Raw genomic sequence first — 18834 nt, forward strand, 5'->3', positions numbered from 1 at the left:
GGGCCATCATTCTGCCAGTTCCCTCTGCCTGCTGTAGAGCCTCCACTCAGCCTCTTTGCCTTTGGACTGCTCTGCAGCCCCAGGGTCTTGGGATAAGCTGTGGAGGGCCAGGAGGGGAAGTAGAGGGCCTGCTAGGGGCAGCAGAGGCATCCCGCTTCACATAGGAAAGATCCTGTTTTGCACAGGAATTGTAATGAATCTGTACTAGCTGATTTTTGTCCCTCCCCCCCAAAAAAACCCAATACTGCCATGAATCATTCAAGAAATCCCATGAGATTTTTCAGGGGAGAAAAAGAATTATCACAAAGAGAAGCCTTGCCATGGGGAGAAAAGTGGGTCGTCGTCATCCCCCCCCCTCAGGTTCTCTCCAAGAGCAAGTGACTGCAAGATCCACTGTCCCATTGTAGTCATACACTTTTCTCATCTGTGAGATTTATTCTTAGTTCCATTTGGAAGTTCAGTCACTTTTCTGTCAGGTATCCAAATAAAACCCAAAGATCAGAATGTCAATTGCACACAGATACATAAATAACGGCTTTGTTGTTATGCCCCATGATTTTGTGGTGGTTGTAGTGGCAGTGATAGCAGTGGTGGTGGTGAAAGAAGTATTTATATAGGAACATCAGCAAGCATCTTGCTTTATAAACTACAAGAAGATGTATTTGTGTTTCAAAGAGCTAACGGCCAAAATTCGCACAGGAAGAATATAAAAGGTAGAGGAAGAGAGGGCATGCTGAGGGGTAAACAAGGGAGTAACGTGTACTTGACTCTGATAGCAACAGGTTCCTTTAGAGTACTTTGGGATCGGCAATTGTGGCTCTCCAGTTGTTTTGAGACTACAGCTTGCTTTTTCCTTGAGATGTCACGTCTGGCTGAAGGGACACACGCCTCCCTTACGTTCCACTTGGATTACTGCAGCATGCTCTACGTGAGGCCACCTTTGAACAGTGCTTGGAAACCGCAGCTAATTCAAAATGCTGCAGCCAGACTACTGACTGGCACCAATTACAAGGGAACATGCAACTCCCCCAGGACAACAGCTTACTTTAGCATCGTGAGGCACGACCAGAGTAGGCCCCTTTGAATCTCATGCCGCTTTTGGAGGACCTGACTCAACAAATCCCAACTGAGAATCGTGGGCCTATTCTAATGCAACTGACTACACAAAGGCAACAGGATTTGGGCCATCATCTTTTCATGGTGTGTGTTTATATTCCTTTAATTAACTGATACACTGGAGAGTGGAAGAAAGGCAGCACGCAAGTAAATTCTGTCTCTCTGTCTCTCTATCTATTATGTTTCCCAGAAAATAAGACAGGGTCTTATATTCATTTTTGCTCCAAAAAACACATTAGGGCCTATTTTCAGGGGATGTTTTATTTTTTTCATGTATAACAATCTACATTTATTCAAATACAGTCATGTCATCTTCTTCTGGTTGCTGCACAATGTTGCACAATGGTGGAGGGCGGGGTTTCACTTAACTAGGGCTTATTTTGGGGGTAGGGCTTATATTACGATGTAATAAAGGGGCGTGGTGGCGCTGCGGGTTAAAGCCTCTGTGCTGCAAGGTCAGAAGACCTACAGTTGTAAGATCGAATCCACGTGTCAGAGTGAGCCCCAGCTCTCGCCAACCTAGCAGTTCGAAAGCATGCAAAATATGAGTAGATACATAGTGGGAAGGTAACGGCGTTCTGTGTCTAGTCATGCTGGCCACGTGAGCACGGAAGATTGTCTTCAGACAAACACTAGCTCTATGGGTTGCAAACAGAGATGAGCACCACTGCCTAGAGTCGGACATGACTGATCAAATTGTCAAGGGGATCCTTTACCTTTACCTTATATTACGAGCATCCTGAAAATTTATACTAGGGCTGATTTTCAGTTTATGACTTGTTCGGTCACCCAGTTTAACTGCTTAATTTACTTCATTATTAATTTCACTTGGTTACATTGCTGACAGAACTCTTCACCATAACTGCTCACTTCTGACTCTGTAACTCACACTGACAGAATACTAACTGAATCCTGATGGGGGAAAGGTGGGGGAAACAACTCTGAGGCAGAGAGGGAAACAATTGGCTGCTACTGAGTTGACTGACATTCACTGCAGCTCCCTCCCACCCAAAACCTCTTAAAGGCATCAGATGAGGGTGCAATATTATAAAGCAGTTTCTTCCACTAATTATCACTCCTCCCTTAATAGAAACCATTCTGTTTCTTATATCCTGTCCTAATGGAAGCTTCTTGTCCGCAATACAAGTTACCCATCAGAACAATCAGCATTTCTTTCAGAACAATTCATAGTTTCTCATGATCCACACAATCAAAGGCTTCGCTATAGTCTGCAAAGCATAGACTGCTCTGCTCTGATTCTTTGGTGCTGACCAGTAGCCAGCAGATATTTGCAACATAATCTTGCCTGCCTTTTCCTTTTTGGAATCCAGCTTGAGCAATGGGCATTTCTCACTCCATACAGTGGACTCTCAACCTGTGGAATTAATCCATATTGGAACGGTGTCCGTAGGTCAAAAAGTCCATAGGTTGAAAATGCATTTCCCATAGGAATGCATTGAAAACCATTTAATCTGTAACCAGCGCAAGAACCCACACAGAGAGACAAAAAATGAAAATAAATAGAATTTACCTTTCCGAAGCCTTCCAGGGGTAGGGTTGCCAGATACATGTGTGTGAAAAGGAGGACACAGAAAGCCAAAAAGGGGGACAAAGAAGGACATATGGGGGGGGCTCTGTGCACAGGGTGGGGTGGGGGGCATGTCACTCTTGAAATTAGGTATTGGGAAGAATAGCTCTTTGATCATGGGGCAATACCATAACCATTCAACCTACTCAGTCTTGAAAGGTCAAGACTGGAAAAGTTACATTTTTTGGACTACAAAACTCAGAATCCACTGGCCACTGTGTTTTCATGTTTTTAAAAATGTTTTAAAATAAAAACAAAACAAAACAAATCTACATATACACTTACTGGGTTCCCAGGACCAATGGAGACAATCTATTCCTTCCTTTAATGGAGACCCATCCCTCTTGTTTTATTTATTGATTTTTTTATTTTAATAAAAGCATAATAAAGTGAAATAAAAAGTTTAAAAAGTTGTGAGACAGATTTGAAACACTTTATAAAAACCAAGAAAAAAAAACAGAAGGTGTGGATTTCTCTCAGCCTGAGAAATGCAAAGGATGGAGAAAATGGATTTGCAGACAAACAGACAGACAGACAGACACACACACACACACACACTCAAAGCCATTTTCTCCACCCTTTGCAATTTCTCAAGCTGAGAGAAATTCGCTTGTGTGTGTGTGTGTATTTTCCAGCTCCCACAAGCATAGGAGATAACTCTGCATATGCTCCTGGACCTGGAAACACTCTGCACATGCCCCAGGGTCGGGGGGGGTCAGGGCAGAAGGGGGAGATAAAAGTGCCTCCTGTTCCCCGGCTTTAGGAGGAAGGAGGGACTGGCCGGACCCCTATTTACCTGGCTTTGAACCACCACCCCCTCCAAACCCCAGAACAGCCTCCCCTCCGGCAGGCAAGCAAGTGCATTCACTTCACTCCTGTCCATTTCCATCCATCCATCCATATCTCTCTCTCACCTTCCTGCCTTATTCAGCTCCCAGGCAGGAGCAGCCATCCACAAGCCGGGGATTGATTACCCTAAACAATCAAGCCACCTTATCTCCGATCTCTCTGAAAGAACCGGAGGATTTACAAAGGCCTCAACCAAGGAAGTAGCAGGGAGAGGTTTGGCTGCAGGGGGTGGGGGAGGGGGAGGGGAGGGGTGGAGATACAAAAGCCGGACATTTTGAGGTTTTTTAGTCTTGCCTGCCGGAGGGAGGACATGCTCCTCAAAAGTAGGACATGTCCTCCCTTTGCCCGACATCTGGCAACTCTATCCAGGGGTCCCCCACTGCCGCCATCGCCACTGCTCGAGGCCTCCAAGGGCTTCCCAGCTGCTGCCGGAGGCCTCTCGGAGATCCCCCGCCCCCGTTGACGCAGGCTTTTCCAGGATGGACCGGGCCTACCAGGGAAGGGCTTCCCCCAGTAGGCCCGGTCTGCTCCCCAGGGGCACGATTGGCAGCGAGGGGGACCTCCGCAGGCCTTCCCCACCTCCATTGGAGGCCTCACTGAGGTCCCCCCTGCCGCCGATTATGCTTTGGAGGCTAGATCGGCAGTGAGGGGGACCTCCAAGATGCCTCCCATGGTGGCGGAGAAGCCCTGGAAGGCATCCGGAGGCACGGCAGCCTACAGACTGTAAGGGGGAGGTAGGGAAAGCACCAAATTTGAATTTGGCGCTTTCCTCACCTCCCCCTTCCGGTCCATAGGTCGATTCTCTGGCTGCAAGTCGATTAGAAATCTTGCAGCACTAGAAGTCCGTACCTCGAAAAGTACGCACGTCGAGCCATGCGTATGTCGAGGGTCGACTGTGTAAGGTGAAAGCCTTTGTTGCAGCTCCTTGAGTATCACTTCGCTTGCATGGGAAAGTATGTACTTTACCAGTATGGTAAAACCTATTTTCACTTCTTCTACATAATTACTGAGGCCTGCACACAATTAGTTCAAAAGGTTAGTGCTGTAATAAAAGATGACAATCTCTTCAAAGTAATTGTAAAATGTCCAAGAAGGTTAATATCCCAAAATTAAATTAAAGGCACTTCACTTACCTGCAGAGACAGATTTAACACACCGGTCCACATGCACCTGGATTTCATTTTTAGTGGGAACAATGGCTGCCTTCATATCATTCAGACACGCAACAATGCACTCAAGTTAAAGGAAGCTAGATTTCGGTTGAATATCAGGAAAAACTTCCTAATTGTTAGAGCAGTATGACAGTGGAACCAGTTACCTCGAATGTTGGTGAGTGCTCCAACACTGGAAGCCTTCAAGAAAAACGTAGATAAGCACAGGTCAGAAATGATTTGATCGAATTCCTGCCTTGAGGAGGGGGTTGGACTTGATGGCCTTGTAGGCCCCTTCCAACTTTTCTATGATTCATGCACTAATCATATCCCTTGTGGAGATTTGATGGTCTTCCAGGGACTATGAGATCACAGGTGAGGAACCTCTGACCCTTCAAATGTTTCGGACTCCAGCTTCCAGGTGCCCCACCTACTGTGGTCAATGGTAAGGAATCATTACAATGCCCCAAAATATTTTGGAGGGCCAAAATCCTTCCCATCTTAGGATCTGGCTCTTGGGTGCATTTCACCAATGGGTTGCTTGAGGACACATTTGATCCACCAACCCTCTAAGAAAAATCCACTCTGTTGTAATCACCGCAACAGGACTGCAAGGTAATGTAGGCTGAGAGACAGTGGCTCTAGTTGTAAGTCACAACTAGAGGAGACCCATTACATTTGTGTGGATTTGGTGAGTCAACATCTACCAAAGTTCCATGGGGCCTCCTCTAGTTGTGCCACATTGTTAGATTTCAACAGCTTATGGTCAGCTAGAGCTCTTTGTGACCAAGAGGGCTTTGAATTTGGTGCTGTAGATTTTCCTAATTCTTGCTTGGAGACATTGTTTCTAGGAATCTTTCTGAAATAGTTGCAGTGTTTTTACGCAAGACAAGCGACTTGAAAATGCTTAAAGATGAATACCTAAAGAGTCTGGAAATGTCAGTAATTTAAAATAGCAGTTGAACTAAAAAGATGGCACACATTATGGTCTGGATTGTATCCAAGAAAGAATGTGGAATAAATGCCCATCACTCGAAGTCAAGGGCTGAATGTTAATTTAATGCTGATCCCATCAGGTTTGCAAATAACTTCTGAGGCTTTGCTGATCCTCCTACACTGAGAGATGCAGATGCAGAGATCTACATCCACCGATCTACAGGATCCATGGGTCTGTTTACAACCTTATGATGTGAGGTTGCCCTAATAGATGGTGAAGGAGCCAGATATGCCAATGAAACAGACTGGGTGGCAGTCCATACTGCAACATCTGCTTCTCTTATTAGGCATGCATATCAGGATAGTTTAGGTCAGACCTCCACTATCAAGAGATTACCAAATGAGAAGGGGCATCTCTAAATGCAGAAATGGGACAAGACACTTGAACTATGAATAGATGGGCCTCATCTTCATCATCAGGAAAGGTGTCCCAGGTAGGAATTAATTATTAAGAGGCAGAAATTAATTACTATTAGAGAATGATAATTTTAAGCACCTGTCTGGAAAAGAGAAATTGCCAGAGCAAGAGACAGCTGGAAATGCTTTCCTATGACATGAAAAGTATATACAAACAAAGGGAGGGAAGAAGGTACTATAAAGTGTTCTGCTTATATACCACCCCATACTGTAGTACTTAAAGCACTCTCTGTGCGGTTTACAAGTTAATTATGCAGGCTACACATTGCCCCCCAGAGAGCTGGGTACTCATTTTATCAACCTCAGAAGGATGGAAGGCTGAGTCAATCTCCTACCTGGGATTGAACCCCAGATCGTGAGCACAGTTTTGGCTACATTGCAGCAGTTTAACCACTGTGCCACAAGGCTCCATAACAGTTTTCCAATCTGAAACTTCACTAATATCACTGGTTTGATAGATTTGGTAAAAATGGATAGAATCCTAATTAATGACACTGTATTTGTCTTGTTTTCTCTCCTCACCCCTCAGTACATTAATTTTTTTTCTACTCATAGAGACAAACTTTGTATTACCTACCTGCTACATGCAATTTTGAATTACAGAACAGATATGGTATTTTAAAAGTCCCCGCTTTAATATAAAAGTTTGATGGGGTACACAGCTCAGTCTTAAGTGGAGATAGCTACTGGGGGGAGTTGAATAAAGCCCCATTACAGCCCAGCTCAGATTTGGCAAAAGCAGAGACTTCTTCCAGAGCAGTGGTTCCCAACCATGCCCCCCAGATGTTCTTGTATTAAATCTCCTAGAAGCCTTCACCATTAGCTGTGCTTGCTAGGATTCTTGGGAGTTGTAGTCCAAGAACATCTGGAGACCCAAGGTTGGGAACCACTGTTCTAGAGGAAGGTGACAACTAGGTGAATTACCATATTGAGACTCCATGTTTCTACAGAAGCTCTAGCTCAAGTGAAACACAGTGCATAGTCTGCAACAGGCCAAATTATCAGGGGAGTGGTAAAGACCGTTCCACCTGGGGTCCTCAAAAATACCTTGTTGTTTTTAATGCTACACCAGCGGCAAGCCTGGTGTTGGCAAACAGGAGCATTTGGCAGCTGCTGAAGGGCCACAGGTGCTGACAAACCCTACGCTGTATTGAATGTGGTGCTTGTGGCAATGTCAACATTTGAAATATATAAATTTTGATTTAACCCTCCCCTCCTCCCTCATGAGACTAGCCCACCCCACCCCCAAAATAGGGGACATAATGCTAGAAAAAACACTTGCTGTAGTAAAAAAAATATTGTAGTTCCAGTAAAAAATGTGAAACTGCCCAGTATGTTTAAAACAAACAAATGAACAAAAAAAATCCAGTGTCACAGTGTCATTTTATGTCACCTATAGTTAAGCTCCTGCAGCAGAAACGCTAGCTGCCCTAAATAACACCCAGTTGCATTTACATTCCATGCAATACACGAGGCCCAACCATGGAACAATAATGTGTTTTGGGCATGGAGTAAAAAATGTATGCCTACAGTTAATTCCTACAGTCAACCCACAAGGGAGTTGTGGGTTTAAGAGCCACAGAGTGTCCCCAAGCATGGCTTTTCCCATCGGAGCACTCCATTGTCAGGAAAAGAAAGGAACCTGAGGCACTGCCCTTTCCCTTTCTCCCTAAAGCAATTCTAATAACTGACGTCAGAATCTGCAGGGCTGTGCACACACCCAAAGCAAAACAAAAGCCTTCTGTGCTCAAGCAGAGCACTGGTAACTGACAGACTGATATGCTGGATTTTTTTCTAATGGTATTTAATGCTACTGTTTTCTGTTTTCATTTTAATATTCATACTGTATTTTTTTTTCTATTTTCACTGTTTACCAATTACAATGTACGTAAGCCGTGTTTGTGTTTCAGACTGAGGAAAATGTGAGATGTCAATCATTCAGTCAAATCAATCAATCAACCTGTGGAAATTACATGTTCCCTCCTCCATATTTTTTCATGACAACCATTACATTTAAGTTACTGTAAGGCTAATACCGACTTACCTGAGAGTTAGTACCCATGGACTCAGTGAGACTTACTTCTGGTAGGACTGCAGTAAATTAGACAATTAGAAGCCAACCAAGAAATGGCAATTCCATCTCCTCACCCAATATTCCAAACGCCCCCTGAAGGAAGAGGAGAAAAGTTCTAAGTTTCCTCAAGAAGCTGTTACCGGCCAAACCTGGGTTCTAAGATTCTCGGGCAAGGAATCAGGCAAAGACGCAACAGCTGAACCAAAGGCCCAATTTTTTTCAAATAGCAGCAAATAAAAGGTCAGCTGGGACTTCTCTTAAAAGCAGAGAAGATCCTGAGACTACAGTGTACATATGTTTTATAATGATACAAACAAAGAGTCATAAAATGCTACAATTCTATTGGTCATTTGTACCCCAAATTTGGATCCAGTCCCTCACTGGGTAGTGATGCCAATTAAGTTAACCTATAGGCTACCTATAGATATGCAGATTGTGTGCCCATGTGTCCTTGGACTATGCCCAAGATGTGCCTGAATGTCTGGGGAAAGAATCTTATTTGTTGGTATGTTTATGGGTAGCCTTCCTGGGCCCTGATATATGGCCTTCAGTCTCTGGCTCCCTGGTGTGAATGTTTTGGCCTGTCATGGCTGGTTTTCTCCTGCCTGCATTCCATGACCAGGTCATCTGCCAGATCAAAAGGAAGATGGGCCAAATGAAAGTGTTACAGTGACATTCCATATGATGTGTGATTGTTCCTCTGTTTGCCTGAGCTATGTGTGAATGTTCCTGGGCCTAGTTTCTCTGAGGCCTGTGTTTTCTTTGCTGAGGGTTATACTAAAATCTAGTTTGATTCTGCTCCGGTATCAAAGCTCTCGAGGGAGGCCAAAAAAACCACGCCCTGACTTATACTCATTGTCATCAGGAGAACTGCAGGAGAACGTGGTCTGGCAGTAGAATCCTGGCTATTTTCAGCTGGTGCCATGAAATCCATTAGACATCCTCCAGGGCAAACCAACGTGTTGCATTACTTGGTCCTGACCTTGTCCTCGTGGCAAAGAGGCATCATTAAAAGGCACCTGCTTTTGTTTCTTGAAGCCGGTAGCATGTGTACCATCAAGGAGGAGTTTTCTTTCTGGGCTTTACTATGGCTTTTTAATGGGATGACAAGAGAAAGAAAATAGAGGAAGACATCTTACTTCAAGGCTGCTGCTAAAGTAATAAAAATTACAGTACAAAACCCACTGTGTAGAAGCAGATAGCTAACTGAATATAATACCTCCTTGAATTGAGTTCCAGTTTTCCTAATTTTATAGATTTAATTCTGTATACTAGACAGCGACAGGAATTGATATTAAACCTAGCTGGAGCAGTTGTTTGGGTAGATATGAAGCACAGCATAAAACTACATAATGCCCGGATATTGAAACAAAAATTATCTTGCATGCTGAGTGGCTGTCCCTGGGAGAATGGGACTGTGCTGGTTCTCATCTGAATCCATGATTCAGAATGCCAGGAAGCAGCCCAATATTGCTGCACAATATCACATCTGCATTACCAGCGGGAAAAAGGATGCGAAGCTTTACATAGCAAAGGGCAGTGTGAACGTTAAAAACACCAATAGCAGCAATCAAGATGGTCTACACAGGATGCCCTCTTCTGCTCATTATCATTCACAAAGTGACGCCATGCAAGGGAAAGTCCCAGAAATTGACTCCTTTATTCATCAGTTAACCACTTCTCATCCAAACACAAAGTGATTGTCATTGATTTTTTTCAGCAAGTATGCATGGTAGGCCTACTAAGGTGCAACAGCACAGGGAGACTGGAATGGTGATTAGATGAAAAAGAAGAAGGAAAAAAATCATATCTAAATATAGTTTATTTGGAAAATGCAATCAAGACTTAAGGTATGGTGGTAGCACCAACCATAGTTTGAAGTGACAGCAAACTATGGTTTGTGCTACCACCATATCTAAGGCCTCACTACATGTTTCAAATATACTGATATGCTGATGGATGGATGGATGGATGGATGGATGGATGGATGGATGGATGGATGGATGGATGGATGGATGGATGGATGGATGGATGGATGGATGGATGGATGGATAGATAGATAGATAGATAGATAGATAGATAGATAGATAGATAGATAGATAGATAGATAGATAGATAGATAGATAGATAGATAGATAGATAGATAGACAGACCAAAGCAGATTAAAGAAAAACCATTTCAATAATTTAAAAGGGCAGATTAAAGGGTATCTGAAATGTGCTCATGCACAGCTTGGAAAATTTGTCTGTTACTGTGTCACTTGCTGGAGAATTTTGAGAATTGCAGTTTGAGTTTCATATTCACTACAGTTTCAAAAAGCTAATTCAAAATGAGACATAAAAAATGCTATGACGAATGCTGGAAATCATCCTTCTTGCCAAATCTGGCAGGCTTCTTGTCATATGTACTTATGCAACAGCTATACCCTGTTACTGAATGTTCAGATCTGGAGTTAATTGAGAAGTGACAATTTTATCCTTTTTAATTTTCTGACCCCCATTGTGCTTTTAAAAAGCGAGCAGCCAAAAAAGATAAAAAAGAAAAAGTGGGGAGGGGGAATAAAAATAAAATTGATGCAGACAACAATCGAGCCTAACGTGAGGGAATTAAATAATTTGCAAACTGAAGGATTTCTCCTACCAGATACTTCATGATTGAAAAGAAAAACCACAAGTATCTTGTCAAGTTCAGGATCACTTCTCTCCAGTACGGAAAAACCTACCACAGAGATGAATTGGCTGTCAAATCCCTACATGTTTCACAGCATTCTGGACAAAATCCTATTTACTTACACCCGCAGGTGTAATGCAAATGGCATAACATTTGATGGAGAATTACTGCAAGTGAAGAAGTCATTATAAACATTAGCTACTGCCTGCCAAGTTGCATGACTTGATGTGCAATAGACAATATCTATGCTGATTTCGTAACTTGGTTCCTTTGTTGAAAATATGTTATGCCATTTTTATCCTTAAAGTCAGCTTACATTATTTAAAAGACAATATTTTAAAAAAAGTAAGTATACAAATATTTTAAAAGAGTTAAATAAATATTATACTAGAAATGGTAAATTAAAATCAATACTTAAACATACATGTAGAAGTAATAGAGCACAACAATCCGTTTAAAAAACTACTCCCAGACAGCCGGTCACTCAGAGAACGCTTGCCTGAAGAAAAAAGTCTTTTCCTGCTTCAGGAAGGACAGAATGGGACCAGCCTCGCCTCCAGTGGGAGGGAGTTCCAGTGTCTGGGAGCAACTTGTGGCAGTCAGCTCTGAAAAGTTACTATATTTGCATTTATATCAGTGTAAAATGACAACAAGATTTTGACAGAAATTGTAAGACACACTCTGGCCACACCTTAACACTGGCAAGGCCTGTTGAGTCTTGGCCCTAAGCATGCACTGTACGTTTGCATTTGTACGTTTCATGGTCTGACAGATAATGGGTGTCCACCATCACAGCTTTTCTGATGACAGAATATCAGAGGTTTTTTGGAGCCATTTGTTTGTTCACGGAGGACTAGTCTGGCCAAGAACATAAAGAGGCTTGCTGGATCAGACCAAAGGCTTATCTAGTCCAGCACTTGGATCACACAGTGGCCAGCTTGATGCCCCAGAGAAGGCCAGGGGTAGGTCATGAATGCAACTGGACTCCCTCCCATGTCATTCAGCAGCTGGTGGTCAGATACAAGTGGAAGATTCAGAAGGGAAATCAAGATCATGAGGAATTCAGTACTCTGGCATCTGCTTGATTTGTAGGTTTTCTCTGCCACTCCACTGACTTTTGGTGATGTTGGCTTTGTTGCCCAACCAGATTTTTCCAGCAAAGACCGATCAGTCTCCCAAATCTACCCAATGCACTTTTGATTCAGCACAGGGTCATTACAGGGTTGTCCATCCACACTGTTGTATCCCTGATCACTCTGTATGGGTGAGAAAGTTGTACAGGGGAAAAGAGGAGAGGGGAAAGCTGACTGGGGAAAAATTGATGTGTTTTAAATGCAATGCTGGAGGAGAGACTTGCAGATACCCTGCACAGCCAGAAAGACAAGCAAGTGAATCGTAGATCAAACCGAGCCTGAACTATCTTTGGAGGGGGAAAATGATGAAGCAGAGACTATCCTGCTTTGGACACATCACAAGAAGGCAAGATTCTCTGCAAAGGACAGTCATGCTGGGAAAGGTGGAAGGCAGCAGGAAAAGAGGAAGACCCAATACGAGATGGACTGACTCCTGAAAGAAAATCACAGGCTTGAGTTTGCAAGAGCTGAGCAGGGTTGTTGAGGGCAGGACCTTTTGGAGGACACTCATGCATAAGGTTGCCGTAAATTGGAGGCAACTTGACGACATGTAACAATGACAAATACTCCAAACATATTTCTTTGCAGAGGTAAAGTCATAGTGGCTTCACCAAAAAATGAGGAGTCGGGGGGGGGGGATTTACATGAAATTTGTATAACTGTACTTTAATTGAAAGTAATAGATGCTGATATTGTCACAGTTAGACATAATTGCTACAATTTAAGTAAAAATGCGGAATAGCTCACCGAGCATGGAAGAACCTGACCTGACCATGTAACTTGTGCATCGACCCGGTCTACTCCCGAGAAGGGCAGTGAGACTGTGCGGCGAAAGCAAAGGGAAGATGGGAGCCCCTTGGCATGAAGGGGAGGCTAGTGATCTGAAGGCAAATTCATAGAGGGTAGTGCCATAAAGGAATCTCAGGCCCCCGGCCCCCCGGGGTCTTGTGTATGGCCCTGTGGGGCCACGAGGAGAACACCGAACTGCAGTGCGAGGCCACCACCACAGCAAGCCTGCAATGTTTGGACAGACGGCGGGCAGAGAAAGAGGCTGGGCAAGGCTGAGGCAGGATATGCTGACCGGGAAAGGGGGCTGAAAGGGAGGAAAAGGCCATGTTTGGGAGCAGCTCACCTCACGGTTTTTAACCACCACATCCTCTCAGAGTGAGGCGACACCAGTGATCCTGCTGCTTCTTTCCCCTCCCACCAGGCTTGGGAGTAGCAAAAGAGAAAGCCACCCTCTTTTGTGCTGCGGGCAGCCTTCCCTTCGGCCACCTTCTTTATGTTCACTGTTGGTTGAGGGAAAGTGAAGGGGAGGAGAAGTTGGGAGCAGGGGAGAAAGTCCTAGGGCCCACCCCGGTACCTTCCCACAGTCCAGGGAGGGAACAGGGAAGTCAAGGATAAAGGAAAGGGCACTCCACACCTCAGCGGGGCCACAGTTCTCTGAAACTTTTCCCCCTGGTCCAGGTGGTGCAGCCAAAAGACCGACAAGAACACAGTGGGGTCTTGACTTGAGAACTTAATCCGTATTGGAAGGCGGTTCTCAAGTCAAAAAGTTCTCAGGTCAAATCTGCATTTCCCATAGGAATGCATTGAAAACCATTTGATCCGTATCTGCTCTTTTCCGTCCATAGAAACTAATGGGAAGCTGCTATTCTGCCTTCGACCACTAGAGGGGGATATTTTATTTCTTAGGTCAAGAAAGGTTCAGGGAAGGCAGGGAAAATACAGTCCAGGCAGTACCAGGCAGTCCGAAGACTGTCTCCCAACCCACTCTCTAAACGCTGGGAGGAGTGAGGAAGCAGACAGGCACCCTTTTCACTGGCCAACAGTTAACTGAAAGTTCACATTTTGCACTTTCTCTGCCTCCCACGTGGTTTTTTTCCGTTCTTAACTCAAATCTAAGTATGTAAGTCAAGTCAATATTTTCCTATGAGAGTGGTTCTTAAGTCAAAATGTTCTTAACTCAAGCCGTTCTTAAGTCAAGACCCCACTGTACCAAGGTCCAAATGGGAAGACCAGTTCAATAGCAAACCAAAGTAAATCATTTCTGAGGCAGCGGGTGGTATTTTCACTCAAAACAAGGATTGAGAGAAAGAGAGAGAGACTCCTTAGCTATCAGATAGGATGCTTCTGGAACAGACTTTTCCAAACATGGGGACTTGCTGAGCTCCATGACTTTCATCACCAGCCACTAGCTTGGAGAAAACTTCACTAGAATAGGCTCCTTTTCCCCATATTTGTCAAGATCTAAGAATACAAAATAAATGCAGTCTAGGAGTCAAACCAGGTATGGCTCCAGGGGATCTGTGCGTGTATGTTCCCGCATCATTATTTGCTTCAGAACACGGGTGGGAGAAATACTGCCAAAAGGAAGGTTACTGGAACAGATATTTTCCAGAACAAAGGCTGCAGTCCCAGAACATTCTGTTGAAATTACTAGGATTTACTTACTAGGGTTTACCTTGAACAGACAAGGGTGGATGGGGCCAGGAATCCACCTGTGCTCCCAATCTCTCCTTGATTACAAAGGGCAGAGGAAGGAATAAAGAGAAATATATTGTGCCTGTATTTTATTTTTTTCATCTAGCAGCTTTACTAGGAGAGAGGGAGAGAATTAGATTGAGAAAATGGCATGGAGGAGAATAAAACACCCACTCTTCCCCTCTTGTCATTGTTCTGATCAAATTTGGTCTTTGCTGCCCATGTTGGGAGATGGAATCACACATAACCTGCACATCTGCGATCTCAGCTGGTCCTACCATGAGGCAGAATAAGGTAGCTATTCCAGGCAGGAAAGATCGGGGGTGCCATGAACAAATGGGAAGCTATGTATTTAATGTATTATTGTTATATTCTTACTGCCATGGAAAAGGTGAGGTACTTCTTGGTTTTTCTGCTCAAACAACAAAACAGCATGCCTTCTTTTTAGGGTACTGTGTGCATTGACATGTGCGGATGGGGCACCGTTGTTTGCCCCACTGCAGGCAGCAAAATGTTGTGTGTTGAGCCCTGTCTGTGTTGAGTGGATCTGGACTCTTGCACAACTTTATTCAGACATAAGTCCCATTGTGTTCAGTGGTGCTTAGGGTCAGACCTTCCAGTAAGGCTGCACCCTAAGGGTGCAATCAGAGTGGAACATTGGATTGTGCTGGAATGGTTTGCTTCACTGGGTATAACATCTTCCATATACATGCCCCTTCCACGTACGTACATGCCACGGGGTCCCCATTATTCGAGCCCAGCCCAGCTCTGAAAAGAGTAGCCGTGCCTCTGAAGGACAAAGGTTAGGACTGGGCGCAGAATAGGATTGGGTTGATTCACATCATGTAGTTGCCAAAAAGTAACTCACACTGGAGGGTGCAACAAGCGGTCCAAACTGCCAGCTATATCGATGGTCCAATTGCACCTTGAGTTCTGCTACTATTTGGGAAGGAATGCACCATCCAGTAGAGGGAACAGGTCATAACATTTTCATAAAAGGGACTCTTCTGCTCTGTATATGTGCATGTGTATGCACACGCATGTGTTTGTGCATGCCTGTGTGTGCATGTGAAAATCATTTGCTAGATATGACCTGAAGTAGGGCAGGAAGTCATTTTCATGCTCTAAAATATGAAAATTTCTTCACCCCCCCCCAATGAGAGATAACAACCCAATATCAAGGGATAGGGATAGGTCTAACTGTTGCACTGTTCCTGTTTAAATGAGATCGTGCTGACATATTAATTAACTTGTACTCAGAATTCGGAATGCAGTGATCCAGAAATAGAACCTGGGAATGAGGCTGCAAAGATAGAAATATGCTGCTTAATATGAACTGTTAAAACTCCCACTAGTAAAGACGTATTAATAGGCAGCCAAGTAAAAAAGTGATTATATCATTACCCCCCTGGGGGGGATGATGCCATGAATACCTTTGCCCTGTTAGAGCATTCTGTGGCTTAACTCTCAACTTGACAGTTCCCTGTACCATCTTAATAGGTTGGGCACATGTTTTCTCATGATGTATTTGTATTGTCCGTTACCCAGGGAAAATAAATGTCCTTTAAAAAAATGTTTGTTAAACTCCATGCTTTGGGCTTGGTAGAATAATGTTACTTCATTATTATTATGTAAAGCTGGATTTCTATGTAATTGTCAGTCACACCCTTTTCAGCCGTGCATATGCTTTATTTGTATAGACTGGCACTTCTCGACCATAACTCCCTTCAGCTATTTTAGGCATCCCAAATCTCTGACCTTTGGCATAGTGGAGGGGACTTCAGGTTGCTGAAGTCCAAAATCTCTGAAGAACCGGTCATTGGAAACTGCCGGTCTCTACAACACTAGTGCATTGGTGTGCCAGATTACATTTACAAGATGGCCACATTTATAAATAACTGTTCTTCTTTACACAGAACTGTCCTCTGTATGAAAGGGTGTCAGAAGGTGGTTCTCTGTTTCACAGACGAGCACGTGTGGGCTTCTGGATGGACTGCAAGTCCCATAATCCCTTATTATTGGCTATGCTGGCTATGCCTGATGGGAGTTATAGGCCTGAGACTGACAGTAGCCCAGCCCTGCCATTAGAAGGCAGCCTTGTTGCCCAGAACAAGTTCTCAAGCAGAGGAGCTTCCCATGTGCACATCTGTAGATGGAAGGAACTAATTCTCACAAATGCTGAGAATGAGAGAAGAGACAGCGTGCAGTTCTATGGACAGGCAGGGCGATCTTTTGTTGCCTCAAAGCCCCATCTACATGTTTCCTGAAAAGTCCTCTATTCTCATTCATTTCCCAATTTCTCCCAAATTAAAAGATCCTTTTTATTAAAAGAATTCAGTCAATGTAGCCACTTTTAAATGACAATTTTCATTTCAATGCAGAGGTATTGATTTGTAAAATATTCAACTAGAGTTGCATAATTTCATTTGGTTTCATTAAATTAAGCTCCACTTGCCACCAACACCATGTTGGCAGGAAGAAGGTATAGGCGTGTGGGTGGGTGTGTTATGTGCCATCAAGTTGGAACTGACTTAACGAGACCCTAACAGAGCTTTCAAGATAAGTGAAACATTTAAGGAGTGGTTTTACCAGTTCCACTCCCCTAGTGAGTTCCCATAGCGAAACAGGGATTTGAACCCTTTTCTCCAGTTCTAGTCCATCAAGAGGAAGGAAATGGTTGTGAGTAGAACCATCTCCTCAATGTGCTAGAACAGTGGTTCCCAATACTGGGTAACCCAAATGTTCTTGGAGTGCAACTCCTAGAAACCCTGGCCAGCAGAGTTGCACTCCAAGAACATCTGGATCACCCAGCTACTGTGCTAGAAAGTTACCAAGAGGAAATACGTAAGTCTCCTGGGCCAGTGCTCTTTCTAGAGGTAGAGGCAGTGGGGTGCAGGCCAGTAAGGAAGATTGGGGCCAGATTTGGTAGATTCAACTCCAAGTCCTCACTGCAGCCTGAATCTCCCTGGGTTACCTTAGGTCAGTTACTCTTAGCTTGATGTACCTCATAGGGCTGTTGTGAGGATCATTTGGGAAGAAAAGTAGCCATCATACCCTCTTCCTTTTGTAGAGCTTGCCACGACTTGGATGTCTATTTTGCCCACACGATTCTTCCCTGTCATATAATGCCATTGCTCTGCATGCCTGAAACTGTAGAACTGTAGCTATTCACATGATGTTCTTGATGGTTTTGTACCCCTTATTCCAGCTAGTGAATGGGCTATTGAGCGCACCACTTCTGAGACAGGCATTCTTGAGATCATCATCATCACCCATGACTGGCATGACTGCATCTAAATCTGGCCCTGGGCCGTGACCTGACACACACCTGACCGAGCTGGACACCATGTACACTAACCCTCCTCCTTCACCCTTAAAGATACACAGATTTAATTTCTGTGCATATATGTTGCAACAAAGAGGACAAACCAAGGTTAGTATTTTTTAAAAGCACTAAATGAGCATATACCATTAACTTCAAAAAGGTACTAAAGCTGGGGAGGCTGCATCTCACACAACGCTAGCTAAGGATTCTGGGACCCCCAAAAGGTAACTTCTCCAAGCTCCACCGAACATACATTTCTCATTCCGATGAAAGGGAGCAGGCTTCGGTTACACTATTTTCAGCTGCATTTCTTTCCTGCTTTCCAGAGTGCTATAAAACTAAATTGTGGCCTATGCTGACTCTGCTTCAGGTTGCATTTTAATCCATGTAATATTTCTAAGTGTGGCTGCCTCATTTTTGGGTGGTTACGAGCTTCCTAATGACAACCATTATAGGGCCAAACTGCACAGCAGGAAGCATGAAACACGAGAAAATTATGGATCATTTCAAGTTACAAAGGCAGGCTTGAAGGAGAGAAGGAAGATTAAGTGGCCATGCAGTAAAATTAATCCAACACGTCTAAGATACGTGAAAAATGCCAGCAGAGGAAATATTTTGGTAATGTAACAATTAATTTGCAAACAGCTACAAGATTAGTACTCTAAGGGCCATTTTTAATGCCGGAGCGATGCCGAAACAGAGTTCATGAGAGCAAATATCAGCGAGATGGATGGAATAGTTCTTAAATTTTTTTTTCTGCTCTGCAAATACACTTGCAAATTGTCAAAATAATACATTTGCTTTGAAGTATTTTATTGAAAATATCTTCAGAAGTTCTCTGAGGGTCTCTCTGCCTGGCCCTCACTTTACCATATTATGTTTCAGAATGTAATGCAACAAGTATTTTGAAGCCTCTGTGTAAGCTAGGTAGGTGCAAAATAACAAATGCTGGTTTAAATATTTATAGTTATTCCTGTTTCCCCTTTTCCTTGCTCTTATTGCCCACTGTGGAGTAGCATATTTAGCATTAC

Source organism: Pogona vitticeps, chromosome 1 (assembly GCF_051106095.1).
Source record: "Pogona vitticeps strain Pit_001003342236 chromosome 1, PviZW2.1, whole genome shotgun sequence".
Taxonomy (NCBI): Eukaryota; Metazoa; Chordata; class Lepidosauria; order Squamata; family Agamidae; genus Pogona; species Pogona vitticeps.